The sequence below is a fragment of the Lissotriton helveticus genome, chromosome 8 (genome assembly GCF_964261635.1).
Source record: "Lissotriton helveticus chromosome 8, aLisHel1.1, whole genome shotgun sequence".
In the NCBI taxonomy this organism is placed as follows: domain Eukaryota; kingdom Metazoa; phylum Chordata; class Amphibia; order Caudata; family Salamandridae; genus Lissotriton; species Lissotriton helveticus.
The window spans coordinates 425,060,129-425,086,277 of NC_136069.1; positions in this window are offsets into that span (position 1 = coordinate 425,060,129).

The following is a 26,149-nucleotide window of genomic DNA, read 5'->3' on the forward strand; positions in this document are numbered from 1 at the left end:
ACAGAACTGCCTCTGGCTATTTCATCAACTTTGATACATGTTCTGAGGATCCCAGTGAACCCGAAGATATGCCAGCTAATAAAACTTTCAAAGAAAAAATAAAAAGACTCATCAACTTGAGAAAATATATCTGGTTTCACCATGGATTGAATTTTGGATTGTGTTAGGTGTACTTTTCCTCCTGCTCTGGCTCATTCTGGTTTTGAGCTTGGGAAAAAGGATAGATGGAAAATATAATGCAATGGACACAGCAAGTCAGAAAATCAACTTGGTCCTGAAACCTCATAAATCTTCCCATCGTGAAAGAAGAGATCTGTCATCAGTGAACATCACAGCCGTTCCTATACCTGGTGGTATAGCATGGGACAGAATGGAGTATGACATCTATGGCCCGGTAGAGCTGCTGAAGATTCTGCACCAGTTCAAGATCTCTTTAAGTGACTTTGTATCACCAAGCACATTTTCTGATGATTGCGACTTTGAGACTATTGATAATATGATGTCAGATTTAGAGATGTCAGCAAAATTTACTGAACATGAATACTTACAAGGTTCATCAGATTATGAACAAATATATTGTTTTAATCATTATGGTCACCATTATTTGCATAAATCTGCAAGCCCTAGGAATGTTTTTACATATAATCAATGGGAACATTGTCCAACGCCGCCAAAGGGCAGCTCAAAAACGATCTATGAAAAGTTTCCATACTTCACAGGGTTTAATGTTACAAATCCAGAAACGTTTTATTTCAAAAATATAAATAAGACAGGCATGAAAACAATGTTGACCAATACTAAACACATTTTTTATGCAAACTTGTATGCTCAGCTGTCTACATTAGGTTTTGACTTCTGGAAAGACAACATTGAGACAAAAACTGTCTGGTGCATTATACCAGAACAAATAATGTTTTTAAAGGACACTGTTCAGCAAACTTCTTGTCTTGGCCTGGCTAAGATAAAAGATTTAAATAAACCGTCTATACCTAAACCCACATCTGACAGTGATGATACTACAGAAGAGAAGATAGACGTACCATATATTTTAAAACAGAACAGAACTAATCCTGATTTGAAAAAATGGTTAATCTGGCCCACAGACACTAATAACTGTCATGATAGATTCCTGGAAAAAACACGGGTTCAAAATGAACAGGCCAGATCCAAGATATTCCCAGAGACAGCATCCAGGGATAGTAACAACATACAGTGTAGGACAACTATGCCTCGAGTGGCTAATGACATCCACACTTCCGGAAATCAAGCAACACTTCTCTTTACTTAAAGAAGGCAATGATTTGCGAGATTTCTTAATGGGGCCTCGCAAACCACGTCAAAAATGTTTCATATATGCCGGTATATACGCTGCGTACAACGAAGCTTGGAAAATAACGCAAATGGAAACTGCAGAAAGAATATGAGAAATTGATCTATTAATTTAGAGAAAGCTCTCTCTCTAGTGGATAATGGGTTAACGACTCTGTCCTCCAGAATATATTCTTTGGACAGCATTGTATCATCTGCAATTGACATAACAGAGCAGGACTTGCTAATGTTACAACATGGCGAGTCTCAATTACGTTCTATAATGCAGCTAGGCTGGACGTTACAAAATCTTCGTTCAGGCTACGTGCCATGGCGTTTAATCAACACAACGTCACTGTTTTCTGTATTTAACCTTACAGATAAACAAATATCTTTGGCAAAAAAAGGAGCAGACTATACGGTGCTGAGCATTGAAAAACTGGAAAGATTACCATTGACAGTTTCTGAGAAGCCTGTCATTGAATGGATAATAGATGGCACCATTACGATACCAGTGACGATTTTCCAATTTGAGTATTGTCTACAGCATATACCAGCGGGCCTATATGAAAGGTTGGGTAAAGAATACATTAAGTCGACCTGGACTTTACCATACACACGCAAATGTTGGAATAAGGGAAAGGAGGTATTCCTTAGTGGTAAAGATTGTAAAAACTCACTAAGCGGTACACTTTTGTGCCAAGATATTAATTTACACGGAGCCTGCGACGGTTCTGAAAATAACCTCTCTTGCCACCTGCACGGTACTCCCTCCAGAGTGACAGAACCAATTTTCAGGCAGCTATCCAATGGCAGCTACGTTATGCTCAATGACCACAGCTGTTGTGGCATGTTGCCAGGAAATACTTATCTTGTTAGTGTGTCATCCAGGGTCACTTGTATGCAAGTATTGTATCCAAAGAGCAAGACAGACAGGGAGACGGAATTATGGCCTTCACTGAATATCTCTTCTATACGAATTGATACTTTAAGCAGAATGAAAGTCATTCTTTTACAAAAAAATGTGCCACTGACCTCGTCTAGAGAAACGTATGATCTGCAAGTTGCAAGGACTTCTGCAGAGATACATGCATTATCAACAAACTGCCCAGTACATTTCACAGAAATGTTAAGTCAAATCTTAAACATGTCTGATACCACCGGCATCGCACATGTATTTAAGACGATTTTTTCGGGACTGTTAACACCATTTGAAGCAGTCCTCGGCATTTTTCCAAATTTCGTGCCCTCTGTGTTCGGCGGCCAACCTCTCATCTTGGGCCTCGTAGCAGAAATTCTATTTTTATTCCTTCTGCTCCGATATGGCAAGTCCGGTCACCGACGATACTCAGACTACAATGGAAGGAACCCTCCTTGCCATGAGGTATCGTGAGAGAATTACACAGAATCTTGGCCTGGCTCGTTTAAGAGATCTGAACACAACCTGGTTTCTATCGTTCAGACCAATCTGGCAAGATTGCATCTTACCTGTTCTACGATGCCTGCTTTGCGGAGAAGAATGCGTGTTGGACATTTGTCTTACACTTCCATCAGTCCTGCCATCGGATGTTGACGCCTTGCTAGGTCCGGTAACGGCTCATTCATCGTGTTGCCCCCAACGGCTGCCAATTCTGATGACGGCATTCATTGAGGTCTCACCGGCAAGTCTAACTGAGGGTGAGATATGAGAAACTACAGGCACACAGGTACCGCTTACTACAGACATTGCTAATGCATCAAACGCTGACGGCAATGATCCTCATCTATGCACATTTGATTTGTTAACTGAAGTGGTTCCACTTTCACCTACTATGGTGGACGGTTTCTTTGCCAGCCTAGACGATCTGATTTTTTCTCCTGACACCGAGAATAGCTTTTGATTCATGCACACAGCGTTCCCTGAACTCTGAAATTCGGCCTTCATTGTTTAAAAACAAACCATCTAACTTGACAACTTTTCTGCAATAAAAATTCGAACTTTTTCCAAAATGGAAGCTCTTGGCACAGAGTAATCTGCTTAAAGTAGAAGAATTCTTAGAGAACAAGATTTCTTTTGAAAACTTCCTGAATGACGATATTTGACCTGATCATCATAAGCAAAATATGCTATGAGATGCGCTCAAAAAAAAAAATTCTGTAAACTTCAGAGACATTTCATGAATGTAGTTTTATACTGTATAAATGTATAAATGACAGAATGAATTCCCCACACTAGGCTTCATGTCTATAGAGAACTGTTTGTACATACAAGTCTATGCTCGTTAAATTTCAACAAGCCTTTTCAAATGCAAATTGGATTTTGTAATATGGGTGGGATTGTTAACATTAGCTTTAGATTTGTTCAGTGCTTATACGTTTAGTTTTATTGAACTTAAAATCGTGGAGTGGGTGTTTTAAATGAATCTTGGACCCTAGAGTAAATTTTCCCGATTCATGCCCTTATATAGGTATACATTATCCAATCCTTATATAGGCATAGAAATCATTACCATATTTAGACTGAGCCTATGCAGCTCAAATATGGCATGGCTACTTCCACTACGTTCCAAGAATCAACAACGATTTCTTAGAAAAATCCGCCTTCAGCAGCTAGGGACATCCCCTTGCCTGAATACTAATCTATCTAGGAAATTATTGAGTTTTTGAAGAACTGAGTCTTTGATGACGTTATTAAGTCCAATCACACGTCAAACTTGGTACCTTCAAAGCATAAATATGCCTATATTTGCCTAGACAAACACACGGTGGTTTGGAGCAGATCGACTAACTAGCCGACCCTCCAGCTGACGCACTGAGAGACTCTGTCTTTTCTCCTGCTGAGAAATCCAGCTCCAGTTGCGGGTTGCTGGGAAATTGAGTCCTGAGAGAGATACAAGACCTCCTTCATTCTAAACCAAGCTACAGAGCTGATTAGACCCTTGGAGAATTCTTGATTAGATTCTTGGCAGAAAATACTAAACTTAAACTACTCCTCACTTACTTCTTCCCTTGTGCTAGGCTTAGGTCAGGTACACAGGGGTAGAAGCACCAGTTGAGTACTTTTAGCCATCATTTTATCACTGTATGTATTTTATACGGTTTAAAGCAATTTATGGCTTAGAAACCATATCATGCTTTTACAGTACTACTTTATAATACTGTTCGTATTATATACCCTGTACTTTATTACCAGTATTACGATTGTAGCAGTACATTTATTATGCTTGAGAAAGAAGACTGTTCAATAAATACTTTTTATTGAAAAGGCTCGTCTCTCTATTTTCTCAGCACCTCTGGTGAAACGAAGCATGCACGATTGACTGAGTAAAATAGCTATCTATTGTTTCCGCGACTCTAGAGATTGATTTCTTATTGTTGGGAAACAAAGTTGTCATGTTTATGCGGTTGTCAGAAACTAATCCCTTCTTGTGAATTCGAGAACGTTTCTAGTGACCTCTGAGCTAGCTGGCACTCACAATTAAGTCTAATATATACGATAGAGACCTAGTCGATTTCAGTCCTACGTCTAAACTATAGTATATGTTATTCCAATGCGCAGAGCCTATTGGGAATATAGGAACTACACTACAGAAGAAGAAATTGTTGTAGTGTTCTTTGACTTCACCATCCAAACGGCATACTTCTAGGCCCTGCTCCCACAAGTCACATGCAGAACCAGCATCCATGCCTGCTCCGCCCTACTCTGAGTTGACTGAAGCCAGAGCCTGGTTGTGCAGTTCTCAACTGCCAAGGTCAATCCAAATACATTGCCTTCCACTCCACTGGTTAGGGAAAACAAGAGGCTGAACACCTTTGGGAAGCACATTTTTCCTTAAGCCAACCTAGTTTTGTGTTCGGTGAACACTTTATGTCTCTAGGGCAGATATTCCAATGCATTGTGGGACTTCTAATGTTTCCTGAGGAGGGCAGAGCTGTCCTCAACCAAGCCTTAGTGAATGGTTGGACTGCAGCAAATTTTGCCATCAGGTGTGAGTTTACCACGGAATCACTAGGTAGACCTATGACTTTTACGGTGGTGATGTAGCACCACACCTGGTTGCAATCCACAGGGTTCTTGGGGGATGTCCAAGCGTCCCTGATTGACATGCCGATCAATAGCTCATATTTGACAACAAAGCTGACACGGCACTTAAATTCTTTCAGGAGAGCCGGGTCCCTGCCAAATTCCTCTGTCTTTACCTATCTGCCTGATCCCATAAGCAGTTATTTTGCCCCTATCACAATAGCAGTTGGGCCTCATATGAACGTCTGCAATACCAGCCATTCCCAGCAGTCCAGCACCCTGCCCAATCCTTTTGTTGATGAGGTTGCAGATCCCAAAGAGAACATGGGAGCTAGACCCAGCGTGCTGTCCAGTTACCTACCTCTCATGCTGCTGCAGCCTCCAAGTCTCTCTAGTGCACCTTCCATCCAGCACAGACATCATGTTGGCAGCAGGATCAGGCACCACCTGTTCCAATGGTCTACTAGTTCCTCAGACAAGTGGGTGCATGAAATTGTGCGGAAGGGGTATGCCCTTCCATTCCAGGAAACCCTCCGTATTTGTCGCCATCCCAAGAACTGCTGACGGAGGATCATCTCTCTTTGCTCTGTCAGGAAGTGCAGGCTTTTCTGGCCAAAAGTCATCCAGAGAGTGCCTGCGCCAGCCATAGGAGGTGTTTGCAATTCCTGCTACTTTCTGGAGCTGAAAAAGAAAAAGGGGCAGAGTACTTCATCCTATTCTAGATCTGCTCACTCTGCACACCTTTCTACTGAAAAAGAAATTCAAGACAACCACCTTAGTTCAGTTCTTATCTGCCATGGACCCTGGAGACTGGATGGTAGTGTTGGACATGCAGGATGCTCTTTTATACATCCCCTTCCCACAAGAGTTATGTGCTGTTTACGAAGGCCTACTATCACTCTCAGTTTGTGATGTTCCCCTTTGGCCTCATGAGTACCCCTCAGGTGTTCGGGAAAGTGATTAGGGTGATTACAACTCATCTTCAGAGGTCGGGGTTCCAGTCTTCCCCTACCTCAAAAACTGGCTTCTGAAGGTGAGCTCCAAACTATGGCGAATCTTTTACACTTGCTGGGGTTTACTATCAACATGCTGAATTCACACCCAACTCCTCCAACATTACCTTTCATTGAAGCCATTCTGGATACAGCGCATTTCTGTGCCTATCCTCCGGAAAGTCCAGGATATTCAGGCTACGATCCCGATGTTTCGGCCTCAATCTTGGATTTTAGTGAGACTTACTCTGAGGCGACTGGGTCTGAAGGCCTGCATCCTGCTAGTGAAGCACACCAGATGGAATGGGCAGGCTCTACAGTGGGATCTCAAGTCCCAATGGGCACAGCACTAGGGAAAACTCTCCTGCCTGGTCCTGATTTCGAAAAAGACTGCAAGAAATGTGCAGTGGTGGCAGCCACAATTGAGTCCTCCCCTCTCTCTCTTCCCCGCGAACAGTGGTGACCGATACGTCACTACTGGGTTAGGGCTGCCACTTGGCAGAGGACTCTGGTCTCATGCAGAATCTCATCTCCACATCAACCTTCTTGAGCTCAGAGCAATCCGCTTGGCATTGAAAGCCTTCCTTCCGGCCCTAAAGAGACATTTGGTTTAGGTGTTCTCGGACAACACCCCCGACCCAGTGCCAGGAGGCTCTGCACATGTGGACTTGACTGGAGCGCCAGGACATCTTCCTGATCATGCAGCACATGGTAGGCTCTTTGAACGCCAGGGCAGATTAACTCAGCCGTGGATGCCTTGCTTATCACAAACGGTAACTACATATGAAGGTTGTCTCTTTCAAGAATGTGGAGAACCTTGGCTCATTCTGTTCGCCACCTCCAAGAACATGCAATGTCTGCACTTCTGCACGTTGGCGTTTCAGAAACTGCCTTGCTTAGAGAAGCATTCAGCCTCAAGTAGAATTCAAGACTCCTGTATGTCTTTCTGTTGATACCACGCCTGCCCCAAGTTCTCAGGAAAATCAGAATCAACCGGACCCAAGTCATCCTAGTGCCTCCGGATTGGGCATAGAGAATATAATATCCCAAGCTCTTGTGCATTAGCATTGGCCCTTCGATCAGGCTGCCCCTTCGGAAGGATCTCGTGTTGCAGCAACGGGGCAGTGTCCTCGACCCAAACCTGTTCACTCTTCATGCATGGAGATTGAGCGGAGACAGCTAAGGGCTTTCGATTTTCCTCCCGAGGTCTTTCAATCTTCCTCCCGAGGTCTTCGAGGTCATCTGGCCGTCAAAGCGGCCCTCCACTAAAAACTGTATATGCCTACCGTTGGGATAAGTTTGTGGTCTGATGTTCCTCACGGCGTCTGTACCCCCTTTCAGCACTGTTGTCGAAAGGGTTTCAGTTTGTTCGCTCTTGAATCTGATGTCAGTGCTCTAGAATGGCACTTATATGAACACTAAAATGTCACTTGTGACGCCGCTGTTGTGTAGCCTATCAAGGCCACCTACCAGCGCGCAGTTACTGCTCAAGAATTTGCCGGATCCAGTTTGACACTTAGGTAAAATTCTAAGGCAAGGGCTGTGCAGTTAGAGTCTGTACCCGAAGAGGTATAACTGAAGGAAAGTAACTTGTTCATTAGCAGTCTAGCTGTTCTTGCAGCACAATCACAAACATTTCTTCTGCCTTTCCTTTGCATATGGAAGATGCCATTTATTCCAAATGAGCTCTTCACCCCAAAAAATGTCTAGCTCCTTGTTCATGCATTCTGTAAATCTACTAGAGGTATAGCACAAGCATAAACAAAGTCAATATGCCTTGCCTGTGACTTTCAGACAGAGGCCTTTTGGCTTTGCAAATTGGTTTTTGGTCTACCATTTCTTATAGCAAACCCTGTTATAAGATGGCAACTGCATGAGTGCAGGCATTCATCCATGCACACATGAACAGTAGCCGCCCTGGAATAGTTTGCTAAAAAACAAAGAATAAGCATTCCAAGATTTTCCACCATGCTTTCTAATGCTTAGAATAGTTTTAAAACGACTGGAAAATGGCTGCCCACCTGTACAGCAGCCGAGAAAGAGGAAAAAGTTGGGTGGGTTGGTTGCTGGGGAAAGTCAACTTTTGAAATAAAGAGAAGGTATGTGTGGAAAAAAGGGTGGAAGCAGGGAGAGAGAAAATGTAGACTCTCCTGTACTGCAGTGCACTTACTGATGTAACAATGGAAGAATGCATCTCATCCAATCAGGACACAAAGCAGAAATTATCTTTGGGCGGGACAAACACAAGAATGTGGAGGAGGGTGACTGAATCCGGAACAGGAAACTGTGATAGACCCGAATCATGAGGAAGGGACCATCCGAAGCCCACTTTGTCCTAATTAAAGAATTCACCAGGGGCCAGATTTATAACCAATCTGTTTTGCATTTTTTTTGCGACTCCCAAACTGGAATGTACTAATGTATCCAGACACATTTAGCAATTCCCAATGGGGTCACAAATGATCTGCCTCATCAATATTCATGAGGCAGGTCACAATTTGCAACCCAATGGGAATGTGCTACAATCACAGGGATGGTGGCCTGCTGGGGACAGCAGACCACTATGTCTGTGTTTGCTCTTTAAATAAAGCAACATTTCTTTTAAAAATGCAGCCCGTTTTCCTCAAGGGAAAACTGGATGTCTTTAAAAGAAAGAAATGAAAAGTTTTCTTTTAATTTTTTTTAAGGGCAGCTTGTGGTCGCTGCCAAACACAAAGGGGAAGGGGGACCTCGGAGTGCCCTTCGCGTTTGCAGCTGGCTTACCACCCACTTGAAATTGGTGTAACTGGTGTTTTGCGACCTCTTTTACGGTCTCAAAACAATCTACATACCGCTGCGACTCGCTGTAGGCAGGGACCCCCTTGGCACGTCCCTTCCTAATAGTGACTGGCAAATCCTATTTTGCGAGTCAGTAGAAGGTGACCGACTCTCGAAATAGGGTTTGTACATGCTACAACCCTTTTTAGCGGTCGTAAATGGGCTGATATATCCAGTTTACTGATGAGTGATCAATTTTCTGATGTCACAACAATGGAACCTCAGTTAAGAGATCAAATTATGTTTGATGTGTGATGGCAAAACAATAGTTTTATCAGCAAGCGATGGGAAAGGGATGGTTCTACAGATTTAAACATTGGGAGACAGGTGATTATGATGCTGGGGAGTGGCGGTAATATAGGAGGGGACCTAAACAAAATCCTCAAATTGGTGAATCACACCCATGTACTCTAAAAGTTTGACAAATTCAGGCAACCATATTTTCACATAGTTCATTCATTAGTACTGTTATATTCCAGCATGTCTTTTTTAAATATTGCATATGAATGAGCATTAATTGACTCCCACTTTTGAAGTTGTATGTTGCCTTTTATGTGGCTCTCATAGAGAGCTATTATCAACAAATCGAGATTTCTAACAATTTCTATACTTCAAGGACATCAATATTGACCTGGTATGCTCGGAAGAGCAAGCCATAAGGTGATTATACTATTATATAATTGCCTATGCATGTAGAAATGGCTAAATAATTTGCGATACCTACACATTCCAAATAAGGAATGACTTCCCATTCATTCGTATTGGCCTAGAGGCCCATAGAAATGAATGGAAATTGCATGCGCAATATGCGAGTACCCAATAGGTACACGCAAATTGCGCATGCAAGTTCAAAGGTGCAAGGGTGCCAAAAGGACACCCTGATGCACCCCTGAAATTTTAATTTTACCACGTGCACACGCATGCCCCAAGGGCATGTGTGTGTGTAACATGGAACTTTGAAAAATGCACTTTGGTGCATTTTTCAAAGTTTCCGCAAATTACCATCAACATGAAATTGACTGTAATTTGTGATTCCTATTTGCGAAATCGGAATTTTTGTTGTTGTTAATGCATTGGCATTTAAGGAATCGCAATTTACAATTCCTTAAATGCAATTGCAATTTAAGTAATCCCAAATTTTGCGATTACTTAAATGGCAATTTTTGCATTTGGGATGATGCATCCCAAATGGAAAAATACTGGTCGCAAAGGGGCAGATTCTGTGAATCTATCCAAAATACTAGTAAGGACACGTTAGCTTTGTCAAAATATCTGCAGTATTTCCAACCTTTTGAGTTGGCGATTCTTATTCGAATTGGTCAGGTGCTTAAAGGGAAGTTATAAATTGTTATTGTTGCACTGTATTGCATACTATTTTATTTTTCTATTAGGAAATCTCATTATACAAGAGAACAATGCAAAAGAGAAAACTTCCAACTAATAAGTCTTCCCTCCCGAAAAGAACCCCCAGTGAGGCTCAACAAACTCTCCTGAGCTATCTCACAGGGGCCATGGGGACCCTGGATAAGCAGATACTATCTGTCGAAGAGTCACATGAATCGGGCTCTTTCTGTGTTACTATTGAATTGGAAAAACAAGACTCATTGGGTTCTTCGAAGATAAAGCCCTCTAGAAATGAATAATTTTAAGAGATCCTGATTCCCCACTGCAACCTCCTCAGAGAAAACTAAAAAATCCAAATCCCATGTTTGAGCCAGAAGAGGACGGTAATAGCAAAAAGATCCCAAAGATCTTATCCAGTGGTGGCACAAAACAGGGTACTCAGGGGAAAAAAAGAGAAGCCCTAAGAAAAGGGTCTTTCAGAAATAAAGACAAAGCCCACAATAGCCTTAGAGTACATGGCAATGATATTAAGAGCCTAACAGCACTAGTGGAGAGACTCGATCTCTGTGAGAATTTCATTAGATAAAATGAGCGTCAAATTAACTGCAATTGAAGCTTCAATGGCGGAGTTCATTGCTCAGGGGAAAAACGCAAAATTGCCATCTATTGATGACAGTAATGCGTCTAACAGTAACAATGATAATGGTATAAAATCCAACTTGAAAAGAGGAGATTCTGGCTCTGAATATAGGAAAGGGGCTGAAATGTCATACTCGGGTGTGGCCAAATCTTCTAGGAAAGATCACTTCCAACAAAATTCAATTAGCAATCCCGCCACTATAATTGAGAAAGGCGATGGGAGGCGGAGGTCAACGGGGGTGGATTTCAACGTAATACTTTGTGGTCGAAATGGAAATTCAACATATGGTTTACTTGATGAGATTGTATTCTTGTCTCAAGTCGGTTTGCATCCAGCTTAAAGAATTTTAGCGCGCATGACAATGCGATTAGTGATCATTACCCAAACAGTATCTCAATATTATGTCCATCCAAATGGGGTTCAAGTAAACTGGAGAGAAAGTTTGGGCAAAAAATCTTGAACATTGACAGAGTAAATGGGTACTCCCTTAAATGGGATAAAGTTGATCCACAAATAATCACACAAATGGTGGTATCAAAGACTCTATTTTAAAATATCTAGATCCCTCAACCTCACCTAATGAGGTTTTAAGTAACTTCAAAGAAATTACAGAAACAATAAATAAATCTCAGAGTGTCGAGCATAAACAACGAAAAGGTAAAACTAAAGGCTGGTTTAACAAGGCCTGTACAAAGGCATACTCAAGGTTAAAAATGGCCCTACATAAGGATGAGAGGGATAGAAATGAAGTAAGCCGGCTATGAAAAGAATATAACCAAGCTATAAAACTTACAAAAGTTGAAATTAGAAAATACATTTGGGAAGAGCTACATAAAAGTTTTAGTAACAAGGACAATATTGCTTTTTGGAGGGCGGTTAAAGCTGCCTTTCTCGTTGAAGACGGGGTCGGGCCAACAATAGAAATAGCGGTTGATGAAAACCATTGGGTAGAGCATTTTTCAAGTATGTTCGGCTTAAACATAGACGAGAATCATGAAAGTGTTGATAATATCACGATAATTGACTAAATCCCCAAAGTTTTCTTATTCCCCTTGAGATTACTCTAATTGATGTCGAACAGGCACTAAAGGCGAGTAAAGGGGGTAAGGCCCCAGGCCCTGACGGGGTCCCTGTAGATCTTTTCAAACATAATATGGATCTATGGACCCCTCTATTGACAAGAGTTTTGGCTGCTACATGTATAGTCGGGCCTATTGAATCATGGTCTGAATCAATCCTGGTCCCGATTTTTTAAGAAAGGAGACCCACAGAACCCAGCCTGCTACCACCCCATCTCTCTATTAGATTCTTTTGGAAAAGTGGCAGGCCGTATCATCCTAAACCGCAATGGGCGGACGACACCAAAGTACTGTCTGATCTCCAATGCGGGTTCAGGGAGGGATTGGGCACCATGGAGCAAGGCCTTAATCTAGCTCTTTTAATGGGGAAATATATCAAAGCCAAGGGAGGGAAGTTATACATGGCGTATGTCGATTTAACTGCCGCATTCAACTGTGTAACTCACGCTAAACTTTGGAGTACTCTAGAAAAGATGGGTGTGGAGATCCCCATCATACATTTTCTACGAGAGCTCTACGTGAATGCCACGGCAAGGGTTGGGTATGGGAATGCGGGGGAGCTCACGTCTCCTTTTAAAGTGGAGAGGGGGGTCAGACAGGGTTGTGCCCTGGCCCCTTTCCTTTTTACACTTCATACCAACGGCCTAGAACAGGCCATGCTGGATGGTTGCCAGGAGCTACCTTTGCTGCAGAAGCGTCCCATACCTGCTCTACTTTATGCGGACGCCACCGTGATCCTAGCCCGAACTTACCTCGAATTACAACATGCCCTCAACAGATATTATATTTTTATGTCCAACCTAGATCTAAAAATCAACATTAAAAAGACATTTATAATGAGCTGTGGGACAGGGTCAAAGAAACAAAAGGATATTTTCAGAGATAAAGTAAAGTTAGATACTACCAATACATACCCATATTTAGGATTGTAATCGATGATGAAGGATCATGGAGACAACCAATAAATGCCAGATAAATCCTCCTTATGAGGACTACAACGTTGTTGGTTAATTTTTCACAGAGGCTAGGAAAGAGGTCTCCAGTTGAGATGCTCCAGATATATAAAGCTAAATGTATTAGTACAGCAACATATGGGGCGGGTATCTGGGGCTATGGAGGGGTTGATGCTTTACAGAAAGTGGAAAATGCCTTCTTAAGGTATCTTTTGGCAGTTCCACGTGGTACTTCAACATATAATTGCCATGCAGAACTGGGTATTTCGTATATTACCGATTTAATAAAACTACAACCAGTTCTGTTATGGCATCGGATTTGATCATCTTGAACTTTGAAAAATTTACTTTAGTGCATTTTTCTAAGTTTCCGCAAATTACCATCAACATGAAATTGACTGTAATTTGTGATTCCTATTTGCGAAATCGCAATTTTTGTAGTTACAATTCCTTAATTGCAATTTAAGTAATCACAAATTTTGCGATTACTTAAAAGCCAATTTTTGCATCTGGGATGATACATCCCAAATGCAAAAATACTGGTCGCAAAGGGGCAGATTCTGTGAATCTGTCCATTTGCAATCAGTATTTTCATTGATGCGTGTGGCCCATGATTCCGCATAACTTCTGGTGTAATATATAGGAATACTGATTTCGATATCTCATCTAATTCTCTTCTGTATTGGACAATACTGATGGTTCTGCTGAAACTGTGTGGCTTCACTATTCACGCTTACATTTGGTTATGTAAACCTTGAAGGCATGACACATGGGTGTTTGGGCGCATTTTGCCTTTATAGAAGAACAGTGATGGTAAATATTTTTACTTTGGGTTTAGAGCCCTGAAGAAGTCATACGTGTGTTTCAACACACGACGACGAAACACGTGTTGGCTGTAAATTGTTCGACTGTACCTCAACATCAAGCTGTGCTTTGGAAACATTACACTGCTGAATATCAGACTCTGAATACCCGAATAAAGAATTAGAACTAAAGAAATTATATAAGACTTTTTGCATTTCTGTTGGACAGAACATTACTCATCTTGAGTGCTCAGGGGTGAATCATTGTACTATTATGGTTCTAGGCAAGACTTCCTCACGTGCTTTTTCACAAGCACCCAGTCCCCAGGACATAGATTATGTCCCTGATCTTGCTGTGTTGTTGTTGCAACTTCTCCAACCTGGTGAGACACAGAACGTACCACATCAGCCAATCATTTGCAATAATCCAGTACCAAATCATCAGTAATGTTCATTAGTTGATTTTCTGGGATAGTCGGCTGTCTCATAGCCCTTCCCATCACATTTCATGTGGAGACAGTCCTGTTCTTTTATCTGGGTTACTTCTCAAACTCATCAACCCCAATGGCAGTGCATCAGTCCATTTCAGTGTTGTGGATGCACTAACCTTAGCCAATCTCGATTTTATTGTGCCGTTCATCTGCTCAACCACACCTGAAGCCTCAGGTCGGTAGGCACAGTACAACTTCTGCTCAATCTGTAATGCTGCACAATCATCCAAATTATTTCATTGTTAAAATGTGTTCCCCTATCGGATTCCAAAGAGACTGAGAAACCTAATCTAGGTATTATCTCTACAAGAAGCAATTTAGCAACTGTTAGACTGCCATTGCGTCTTGTTGGATATGCCTCAACCCAACAAGAAAACAAACAAACAAGAACATATTTCAGTCCTTGGCAAGGAGGTATCTCGATAAAATTAAGTTGCATCCTCGTAAATGATCCTGCAGCTTTTCCAATCCATCCCACACTAACAACTGTCTTTCTCCCTAAATTCTGTTGTTGGCAAACAATACATCATTGGCAGAGACTTTCTGCAATACCTCGGAATTTAGAGTTCAACTACGCTTGTTGTAACAATCTAATCATTGCATTTCCGCCTGTGTGTGTTGGACCATGGTAGACCCTTGCCATTTGTGACAACAGGCTGTCTGACATTACTGGTCTCCCGTCTGTGTAGGTCCACACTTCATCATCTGATCTGGCGCCGAGATGCTCCCTGGAGCGATTGTTGCGCGGTATAAATGGGCTATCATATCATATCATATCTGCATATACAACCTGATTTTATCCAACCATTTTTCCCTGAATCACTTGCTTCTTCGTGTAGTTCTTGCACCTCATCCCAAGTTTCAACAGATGAGAACATCAATCTGCATTCTGTTTGGCCAATTTGTTAATTATGTTGTTCCACCTTAATTGAATACATATTCAAAGCACAAAATCATGCAATCTCGTCAGCATATGGGCTACCCAGTATGATACATTCACAACCGGACCTATATGCTGAACATTTCACTACCCCAATTTGTGCCTGCAATTGTTTGCCATCAGTAGATCTTTTACAAACTCTCCATTTTGTATTGGTGAACCCAAAGAGGTCAAATATCCACGTTGAGACCACAACTGCCCACAGTCATGAACAACCCCAAAGCCATACTGGCTATCAGTGTATATTGTTAGCATCATTTGTCTTGCTAAGCAACATGCTCTAGTAAGAGCCACCAGCTTAACCACCTGTGCAGAACTCATTCTGATGCTACAATCACATTTGCCACTGTGCAAATTGCATATGCAGCTCTCAAACATCCTTCTGAATCTCTCAGACACGATCCATCTAGAAACAAAACTACATCTGACTCAGTCAATGGTGTATCTTTGATATTCGGTCTGGTGTTGGTAATAATGTAGTTGGATTTAAAGTCATACATCTTGCTATTGTTACATTCTCAGCTCCCAATATCACTTGTATATATTTTGTTAATTGACTGCTTGTAAGATGCTGAGTGCAAGTTTGTGTTAACAAAATCTCAACTGAATGTGGCACATGCACTTTGAAAGCATGTCCCTTTACAATAGACTCCCTCTGTTCAAGGCTCACAAAAGTACCAGCAACTAGTTTTAAACATCCCTGTAATGCAGCAGCGACTGGATCTAGTGTGGCAGAAAAATATGCCACTGGCCTTCGTGTTGTTCCATGAGTTTGAGTTAGAACTGACAGTGCGCAACCATCATGTTCATCACAGAACAATTCAAACTCTTTGTCAAAATCTGGCATTCTAAGGCTGGTGCTCGACATAAACTGTCTCGCAACTCCCAACATGTTTTCATGCCTTCCACATCAAGATGTATTGGATCTGTCACACCTTTCTGTGTCAATCTCTGTAATGGCTTGGCAATCAGTGGAAAAAATCATAATCCACTGCCTGCAGTATCCAACCAATTCCAAAAACATTCAAACTTCTTTCTGTGTTTTTGGCGGATTCATTCGCATAATAGCATTGATCTGATCCTGTGAAACTTTCCAAAGTCACTTTTCAATTATATAACCTAGCTAAAGTACTTCTTTTTTACAGAATTGCTATTTCGCCGGAGACACCTTATGCCCACCTGCTGCCAAATGGTTTAGTAGAGCAATGTTAACTGTCAGACAGTCTTCTTTCGTTTTCAATGCCACCAAAAGGTCATTGATATATTGAACCAGAACAGAATCTTTAGGCATTATCAATGATTTCAAAAATGTCTTCAATATCTGATTGAAGATTGAGGGGCTCTCTGTGTACCTTTGAGGAACTCTGCACCATGCCAAAACACGGTTCCCAAACCGAAATTAAAATTAATTTTGGCTATCCGGAAGTAAGGGTATTGAGAAAACTGCTTGACACAGATTGTTTACTGAAAACTACTCTGCGTCACATGGAATTTGATATATGATCACAGTTGGATTTGGTTCAATTGGACAACAAGGTATAACAATTGTGTTCACTTTTCTCAGGTCCTGTAGGCTCCTATATTTCCCATTTGGATTGTGAATATCCATTATAGGTGAATTGCATGGACATCCAATGATTTCTTTTAATATTCCTTGTTCAATCAGCATATTATTGACAGGTGTTACTCCCGCAATTGTCTCTGGACTCATTTTGTATTGGGGAGTTATTGGAAATTCTGCATTGGGCTTTACTGTTATTTGAATCGGTGCAATTACTTTAATTAATTCTCTATCTTTCCTTGTAAAAACCCACACATCAGTTATCACTGAATCAACTCAACAGGCAAATAATTTGCTGTAAACAATGGATACAAATCATTTACTTCTGTTCCCTGTCTTAACATTCTAAAAATCAAATCTTCGTCCTTCGTGTGAAATGCTATTCCATCTAGGGTACAATAAATGGAACAGTTAATCTTACACAGTAGGTCTCTACCTAACAAGTTAACTGGATTAGTGTCACACACAACAAATTGGTGTAGTTCTTGGAAATTGCCAATTTGAACTTTCATTGGTCTTGTCACTGGCATTTTAATTAATTTGTTTGAAACTCCTACAACTTGGATACTTTCTCCTGAGAGGGGTAGGTTGCGGATTTCCACAGTCTTACAGTGGAACTGGTTGCACCAGTATCTACGAGGAATGTAATGGCATTGCTATCAACCTCGCCATCCGCATAGGGACCTGACTAATCTATCTCCAGAGATGTGCCAAGAACACACTCTTCCCCCCCCCCCCCCCCGGCACCGTCATTGTGATGTATCTGAATCTTTTTCTTCTGACTGCATCACATATTGTGAAGCCACCTGCATATTTGAATTCACTAGGCCATTGGAATGAACCTTTGCATTTGACCATTCACATCCTGATATGGCAAAGGAGCGTTTTGGTATTTGTAAACCCTGTTCTCTATTATTTGATACCTCCATTTGTGAATTCTGATTTTGCATCTGATTCATCTGTCCTTGATTCATTTGTATCTGATAACCCAGATGCTGTATTTGCATTTGGTCACAATTTCCTGCCTGTCCTGTATTATTTTTAAGTTTGAAAAAGATAAAATTTATTGAAAAAGAAAAGGGAAAGGGTGAACAAGGGAGAACATAAAATATAAATACACATAGATGATAACTTTGCAAATTCTGATAATACATAGGTAAAAGGTCATATATCAATATAACAAGGTAAATACAAGTATATCAAACATCTGGTCAAGCAATAGAACAATGCATAAAATATAATGAAAACAATAATGAGAACAATAATGAAGATAAGAACAAATGAGAATGTCAGGGAGTTTCAAAACTTGGTTCGAAATTTGAGGTACAAAAAAAAGTTTAGCATGATCTATAAAATATGTAACTGGGGACCACATAAACAAGCTTTTGGGGGATAAGGATATTGGGAATACATAAGCAGTATCTAACCTATGATTATGACACACGGCCTACCACCAAGCCTGAAAAGACAAATCAGTTACGTTTTTCCAGTGTTTGGTAATCTGTTGAAAAGCTACTCCCAAAAGCAAATCTAAAACCTGTAAAGGTAAAGAACAGCTCGACCAGTCCTCAGATAGAGAGCCTAAGAAAATATTAATGAATGAAAAAGGAACCCTCAAATGAAAAATGTGGGTAATTTGATTCCAGACTTTCTTCCAGAAGTCTTGAACAAAAGGACATAAAAAAGTAAGTGATTTAAATCAGCATTGGAGGACGAACATGACCAACAAACACCTGGGAGTTCAACATTGAACTTATGCAAAAAAGAGGGGGAGAGAAGTCATCTATTATATATAAAAAAAAGAGTGTTTGCGTGGTATTAGCGGCTCTGGATGTTTTCCTTAATTTAAGCCGAATACAATTCCAAACTGGAATAGGCCAATCGACTTGAAGGTCACGTTCCCAATCTAATTCTACTTTACTTTTATCCCTATGAGGGGTTAGTTTATGTAAATATTTATAAATTGCTGAGGCTTTGAGACCAGAACTTAAAAAAGTAAAAGCATTAATGGAAGGATTCATCGGTTGACCCAAAGAAGGGATAATTTTCTGAATCGCTATGTTTAAAGCAGTTTGTCATAAAATATATATTTGAGAAAAAGAAGTGGGGAAGTTAAACAGCCATTTAGCTTGGGAGAAAGATAAAACGGTGTCATTTTGAAATAACTGGTGAACCCAGAGAATGCCTTTTTGTCTCCAAGATTTCCAATATATGGATTTATTGTTAATCAATATACGATGATTATGCCAAATTGAGGAATTAAGAAGTGAATTAATATCAGAAGAGCCCTTTAATAAGAAAGGGTCTAATAGTTTATATGTAAGTTTGATAATGGGTGTAACTAATTGTTGAGGTTTCTTGGAAAAAGAGAGGAATTCTGAGAAGGAGAAGGGAGCAATGGAGGATTGTTCAAGTGATACCCAGAGAGAAGAGTCCGCAGAAGGTTAGTTGCGCCAATGCGAAAATTGTCAAAGAATAAAAGCTTTATGGTATGGAGGGAAATCAGGGAAAGTTACCCCACCTTCTGTTTTAGGGCTCCTAATCTTTGCTAGTGCCAACAAAGAATTAATCTTTTTGAAATCCTTTGGGGTATAGTGACAGGAATATTAGAAATAGTAAATAAGACAATTGGGGATAACATAGTTTTGATGGTATCCAACCTCCCCCACCAAGATAAATACAAGGGATGCTATCTATCAATATGGGAGGACATTTTTGAACAACAATTATCTAAATTAATTGAAACTGAAGAATGGATAGAAGGGTAAAAATAAGTTCCTAAGTATTGTATATGATCTTTGTTCCAAGAGAAATTGGTAGATTTAAAATCCTCTTCAAAGGTAAATTTAGTTAGGGGTAACATTTCACACTTATCATTGTTTAATTTGTAACCAGATACTGAGGAATAAGATTATGTTTCAGTTAGAAAAGCAGGTAGTGAAGAAGAGGGAATAGAGATAAACACTAAAATATCATCAGCATAAGCTGCTAGCTTAACATGTGAATCACCAGGAATGAAGCTTAGGAAGTCCGTATTTTGATGAAGTTTACACAAAAAAAGGTTCTAAAGCTAAGAAAAGAAAAGAAAAGGTGATAAAGGACAACCTTGATGGACACCTCTGCCCAAGGTAAAGTTCGAGGAGGTAAGGCCATTGACAAATATAGCAGCTTTAGGGTTTGAATATAAAAGAGATATCAGCAAAATAATTTTAGAACCAAAGCCAAACCATTTGAGGGATGAAAAGATAAATGGCCAGTGGACTCTGTCAAATGCTTTCTCTGCATCTAATGCTATAGCTGCTAAAAAAGCGGATAAGTGAGAAGATTTCGAAAGAATATCAAAAAACAATCGAGTATTATCAGTAAGAAAGTGACCTTTCACAAAGCCTGATTGTTCTTTACCTAAAAGATCCGGAAAAAAGGATTCGAGGGGTATGCCAGTGATTTTGAGAACATTTTATAATCAATGTTACCCAAGGAGATTGGTCAGTAATTTTTGCAGAGACGGTGATCTTTATTGTCTTTAGGGATAAGACAAATGAGAGCTTCCAAGAGAGAACCTGAAGCAGAACCAGACTGTGAAAAAAGAGTCAAGAGTTTATGCAATTTAGGAAGGAGAAGTTGGGAAAAGTGAGAGAAGAACTCAAGAGTGAATCCATCAGGACCTGGGGCTTTGTCCCAAATATCTGTTTCTAACGTTTGAAAATCTATATCACGGTCAGAGGTATTAACAATAGAGGAAAAGTAGTCGGGATGAATTGATCTGTAGGACATGTTTCAGGAGTATACAAAGAATTATAAAACATATGAAATTCTTGCAAAATTTCAGAATCTGTAAATCTAGGTATCTGTTGAGCATCTAGTATTGAGTCAATATTGAATTTATTTTTCTTTACTTTGAGATAGTTTGCCAATAATTTACCCGATTTGTTATTACCACCATAAAATGTCGCACTCGATTTTAGCAAATATATGGCGGAGGCGTCGGTGAATACCTTATTAAATTTGAGTTTGGCAGCTACTAGAGCGTCTAAACAATCTTCATTTACATATGTAATAATTATGTTCTAGGGATTTTATTTTAGTAAAAAGGTCTGTGGTGGATTTCCGGGCCATATGGGGCGACTTAGAGACAAAATTAATAACAAAGTCACGCGAAAGCATCCCAAATAGTAAAAAAGGGAAGAACATCTGATTCGTTAAAAGAGAAATATTCAGAAAAGAAAGATGTAAAAGAAGATGTAAAGACAGGATCGAGTAGTAATGAATTAATAAAGTGCCAGCGTCTGGGGGCAGAAGATTTATGAAGAATGTCTGAAGAGACGGAGACTGGGGCGTGATCAGAAATTAGGATGAACCTATGTCAGGAGAAATTAGAGACTGAGAGAGGACATGAGAAACAAAAATATGATCAATACTTGACTGTGAATGGTGAACTGGAGAGAAGAAAGTGTATTCTTTCAAGGAGGGATTGCATAATCTCCAGGCATCAACTAGGTGTCTATGTTGAAAGGAGTGTAAAAAAGCCTTTTGTGCTTTGGAGGGAATAAAAAAGGAAGTGGAATTACGATCAATAAAAGGATCACCAATCATGTTACAATCCCCAACTAAAATCAAATTGTCTTGAGGTGGGACCAAAAGGAATGATCAGTAATAGTCTGGGCATAAACATTAAATAATGTAAGAGGGGCCTTCTTTACCACTAGTTCTGTAAGAAGCCAACGACCTATGTCATCAGTCTCCTGAGAGATAAGTTTAGCATGAAGAGACTTATGACAGAGGGTAGCAACGCCATTATGTTTGTCTCTCTTCAACTTCAGGGATTCAGATTCATTGAGATGAGTTTCTTGAATTATGGCTATATTAACATTCAATTTAGAAAGATGTGAAATAACACATTGTCTTTTAATAGGGTAGTGTAAACCCAGGACATTCCATGTAACAATATTTAATGTCATCTAGAAATCATTAGGAAGATAAATAGGATAAGACCAGATAAAACTATGCATTTATCAAACAATAACCTTAAATGTATACTAGTAAAACAGAGTATATTAACAAAAAACAAGTGATATACTTAAACAGACAAATACTTTTTGATGTAAAAAAGAAAGAGACACGTAAAGTGAATAGTAAAAAGGGAAGAAAAGGGAAAAGAGGTTGAATATGAAACTGAATTGAGAATAAAAAAGAGAAACCAGAGAGTTAAATATAACAAGTAAAATATAATGTATAGAAAGGTCACAGAGAAGATGGAGAAAAAATATGAGGAAAAGAAAAAGAATAACACGTAGTGGGTAAGACCACTGGATAACATAGGAGTAAAAAAATAATGTGATGAGGAAATAGACAAAATGTAAAAAAGAAAGAAGAAGAATATACGAACAAAAAATGGAACACACATACCTATAAAATTGCAAAAATGGGAAGGGGGAGGGTGAAACCACATGGAAGGGCATCACATCCAGAACTCACGAAGGGAGGCACAGATGAAACTGGGTAGACAAGGTGCGAAACAACAATAAATGGACAACAAAGGTACCTGTAAGGTAAAGAAAAATGTTAAAGAATCAAAATAACATCCTACGAATAGTAATAGAATCGAAGAAATGTGAACTTAAAAGTGATTAGAGCATTCTGAAGTAAAAAGAAAATGCACCTTATCTAGAAATACAAGAAGTTGAGGTCACAACAGTAATATTTAAATAAATAATGAAATAATCATCCATAATGTGAGGTAGAAGTATTAGTGGTGTCTATGGTGTCATTTTTACAGAAATCACGAAAACTCTTAAGCTTGAGAGAAGTGGTTTTGTTTCTGTAAGTGACCTTGAAAAGACAAGGATGAAAGAGACCATATTTAGCACCAAGATCACGCAGCTCTGGTCTCATCTTAAAAAAATCTCTACGTTGATCCGCAGTACTTTTAGCGTAGTCCTGTGAAAAAAACGTGTGACCTAACCATGAAACACGTGACATTTTTTTAGAGGCTGATAAGACTTTAAGTAAGTCTGTATACTCCAAAAAATATAAAATAACACCTCTTGGATGGGAAGGAGTAGAAGTAGAGGTAACAACATGTTGACGTCTCAATCTGTGAGCACATTGAATATTAAGAAGTGGCTCCGCAAGTAAACCCAACATTTTAGGCAAAAAGGAAACAAAGAAGGCTATAGGGTCTCCACCTTCCGTATTCTCTGGTAAACCATAAATTCGTAGGTTGTTTCTACGATTCCTATTTTCCAAATCTTCAACATGTTTCTGTAAATGAGATATTTGTGATTGAAGGGTGTAAACCTTAGAGTTGCTAGCCTGAAAAGAAGAGATATGTTGCTCCACCACCACTAGCCTCTCATCAAGTTGAGAACATCTATCAGGCAAGAACTGAAGCTTTGAGTTTATTTCTTCCACGAAAGGTTATAGAGATCCTATTTCTTCCAGAAGAAGATCCATAGAAGTAGGTGTGGGTGATTTTGCTGGAGGAGGAGAGTCAGTTTTGAGTCGTTTAGTTGTAGCTTTAGTTAAGTTGACCGATGCAGGTATTGATGACTGCGATCGTGGGGAAGTACCTGATTTTGCCAAAGAGGTTGATAAAGATTCCATTATGGCAAGCTTTGAACAAGTTGTAGAGTTTTTGAGAGGTCGATGAGATGGAGAAATAGAAGAGGAGATAGGTCTTCGCAACCACCCCATTGGAACGAATAGGAGGAGGGCTCAAGAAAATTGCAGAGCATTCACTGACGATAATATTTCAAGACCTATAAAAAATGACAAGCATAAGGTGGAAACAATAGTCTCCTCGGAGATCACTAAAGGTGAACAGTATGTTGACTAATTAATTTCTGAAATGAATGCTCAATGAACAGAAGACACCATATTCAGGGGCTAGCATATCTGTTAACCCCTTCCTTGCTGCCGTTGGCCAACGGCCGTCGCGAGCACTACCTTGGTAGTGCTGCGCACGTCTGTTGGCTGACGCGGCCCCGCCCACACAATAGAACCCCCGCACTGCGGCGAAATTATCGCCGCGGTAAAGGGGTTAAGGTTCAAAATTTGAACATACTGAACACAGATGCCCTCATAAAAAGAACAAAAATCTCAAATAGAAATGTCTGATATTGCATGAAGGAAAAAACGAAACACGACAGCATAAGAAAAAGTAGGTAGATGTATCAATCGCCTTACAAAAAACTAAAAGAATGAGGAGCAACCACCTATGGAATCTCAAACAGACTTATAACAGTAAAGACAGCAAGAAGACATCACAACTCAGCAAGACTGTATAACGGCAGGTGCAACCATATTTGGTCAATTAATACAATCATCACAGCTAGGATGGATGGAGTGCATCAGCGTTTGAGGATTCAAAATGACGGTTACAACTGAGAAGTCAATGAAACATAGAAGAGTAACTTGACAGGTGACTTCAATATGGCATAGTAATCAAAGCAGGATATTAGTGGAATACAAACTTCACAAAATGTCATAGTCAAGAAACATTTCAATCTAGGAAGACAAAGCGCACCAATGTATGGGAGCACAAAATGGCGGCTACAATTCAGGTAGGAATCAAGGATGAATAAGAGCCTCACAAATGACATTAGCGTGTGAGTAATAAATTCCGCATGACCTCTGAAGTCTCAGAATGGAACACTTCCTTGGGAGTGGGCGCCAGCAATGCTGAGGAATTAAGCGCCTCGGCGCAAGAAAGCCATAAAGTGGCGGACGCAACTGAGGTGGCGGTCGAGGCAGTAGAATACCTGAAGTACCTGAAATTATTGACGCAGAAGGAAATATTAGGATCACGCATGCACAATTTAAAACAATTGAGGGCTGGGAGGGCCACGTGACGCAGAAAGCAAGATTACCATCATGCACGCACAATGTATAAGAAAAGAGGCCAAAGCACGTGGCGCACCCCAAAAATGCGACACAGAAGTTCATGCATGCACAATTTAAAAGAAAAGAGGCCTGGGAGGGCCCGTAACACTGAAAGAAATATTGCCATCATGCATGCACAATTTAAAACAATTGAGGGCTGGAAGGGCCACGTGACGCATAGGGAGATATTACGATCATGCACGCACGATCTATGAGAATAAAGGCCTGGGAAGGCCACGTGAGGCAGCGAAAAATATTAAAAGTCACAAGAAGATTAGGAGGCAGCACATACGATGAAGGACAAAGCATGTGGCGCACAAAAATAAAGCAAAACAAAGCTGGGAGGGCCACGTCACGCAGCAAAAAATATTACTATCACGCACAATGAATAAGAATAGAGGCCAAAGCACGTGGCGCACCACAAAAATACGACACAGAAATTCATGCACGCACAATTAATAAAAAAAGAGGCCTGGGAGGGCCCCGTGACACTGAAAGAAATATTACCACCTTGCACGCACAATGAAAAAGAATTGAGGGCTGGGAGGGCCAAGAGAGTCAGAAAAAAATATTACCATAATGCACGCACAATTTATAAGAATAGATGCCAAAGCACGTGGCGCACCTCAAAAATGCGACACAGAAGTTCATGCACGCACAATTTATAAGAGAAGAGGCCTTGGAGGGCCCCGTGAGGCAGAAAAAAATATTACCATCATGCACGCACAATTTAAAACAATTGAGGGCTGGGAGGCCACGTGACGCAGAAAGAAATATTACCATCATGCACGCACTATGTATAAGAATAGAAAAAATATGTATTACCATCATGCATGCACAATATATAAGAATAGAAAAACAATTGAGGGCTGGGAGGGCCTCGTGACGCAGAAAGAAATATTACCATCATGCATGCACAATATAAAAAAATAGAGGCCAAAGCAGGTTGCGCACCAAAAAAATGCGACACAGAAATTCATGCACGCACAATTTATAAGAAAAGAGGCCTGGGAGGGCCCCGTGACGCAGAAGGAAATATTACGATCATGCACGCACGATCTATAACAATAGAGGCCTGGGAAGGCCACGTGAGACAGATTTTTTTTTATTTTTTAAAAATCACTGGAGGATTAGAAGGGAGCACATACAATGAAGCACAAAGCACGTGGTGCACAAAAAATAAAGCAAAACAGAGCTTCATGCACGCACAATTTGTAAGAAGAGAGGCCTGGGAGGGCCTGGTGAAGCTGGACAAAAACATATTTACAGTATAGTCAGTAACAAAAACTATACAAATTTCTCCCCTTGCAAGGACAGGAAAAAGATGAACTCGACGA